Genomic DNA, 1,649 nt, shown 5'->3' with positions numbered 1-1,649 from the left:
TGAATGAATCTGCTGTACAAGATCACTTTGAAGTGTTAAAGAGCAAAGATAGAACTTAAAGGACTGAAAGGTCCCTGATCCAAGCAATGGTATTTGGAATTGCCTCATCTCAAAAAAATCTCAAACTCACTGCCACTGAGCCCATTCTCACCCATAGCAACCCTACAGGATGGGATAGAGCGGCTTGGGTGGTTTCCCAAGAAGGTGTCAGAAGAGACTAAGCATCACCGAATAACTAAAGCAAATGGAAGAAATGATGAAGCAGAAGAACACAACAGAACATTTCAAAGGAAACCTATCGAAGACAAAATAAAGTTATAATGAAATGTGCAAAGATCTAGGGTTAGAAAACTAAAAAGGGAGAACTTGCTAATCATATCTTAAACTGCATGAACTCAAGACAAAATTTAAGCCTCAAGTTCCATAACTGAAAGATTCTACGGGCAAAATATTGAATGATACATGAAGCATCAATAGAAGATGGAAAGAACAAACAGAATTACTGCACCAAAAGAACTCATCAACATTCTACTCTTTCAACACGTAGCATATGATCAATAATAACAGTGTTGAAAGAAGAAATCCAAGCTGCAAGGAAGGCATTAGCCAAAAACAAGGCTCGAGGACTAGATGAGATACCAATCGAAATGTTTCATCAAGCTGATGAAGATGTCCTGGAAGTACTGACATGTCTATGCCAGAAAACAAGGAAGACAGCTGCTTGACTAACTGAGTAGAAGAGATCCATATTTATACTCATTCCAAAAAGAGGTGACCCAATAGAATGTGCAAATTATGTTAACAATATCATAAATAGTGCATGCAAGCATGAAGATCATTCAATAGTATTTACAGCACTACATTGATAGGCAGCTACCAGAAAGTCAGGTCAGATGCAGAAGAGGATTTGGAACAAAGGATATCACTACTGGTGTCAAATAGATTTTGGCTGAAAGCAGAGAATAGGAGAAAAATGTTTACTTGTGTATTATTGGCTATGCAAAGGCATTCAACTTTGTGGTTCATACAAACTATTGATAGCCTTTAGAAAAATGGGAATCACATAGCATTTCATTGTGCTCATGTGGAAACAGTACTTGAAATAAGAGACAGCAGAACTGCAGTGTTTAAAATCAAGAGGGGTGGACATCAGGTGTATCCTCGCACCATGGACATCAGGTGTATCCTCGCACCATGGACATCAGGTGTATCCTTGCACCATACTTGTTCAATATGTGTGCTGAGGAAATTATCAGAGAGGGTAGTTTATATGAAGTATGCAGTATCAGGATGGAGAAAAGCTTCTTAACAACTTGTGATACGCAGATAACACAACCTTACCAGCCCAAAGTGAGGGGGGCTGGAAGCACTTGCTGATACAGTCCAAGGGTTACAGCCTTCATATGCATTAAAAAGTAATTTAATGGATTAAAACTGAGTAAAGAAAACGCAGACCCTCACAACTAGACCAATAGAAAATATCATGATAAATTGAGAAAATATTGAAAATTTCAAGGATTTCATCTTGCTTTGATTCACAGTCAATGCTCATGGAAGCAGTCAACATCAAGCAACACTCTTAATTGAGTAGATCTGTTATACAATACCTTTTTAGAGTGTTGTAAAGCAAGGATTTTACTGCGAGGGCT

The sequence above is a fragment of the Echinops telfairi genome, unplaced genomic scaffold, assembly GCF_000313985.2.
Source record: "Echinops telfairi isolate 266 unplaced genomic scaffold, ASM31398v2 ScPeMD7_7401;HRSCAF=8416, whole genome shotgun sequence".
Lineage (NCBI taxonomy): Eukaryota > Metazoa > Chordata > Mammalia > Afrosoricida > Tenrecidae > Echinops > Echinops telfairi.
This window is presented reverse-complemented; position numbering follows the sequence as displayed.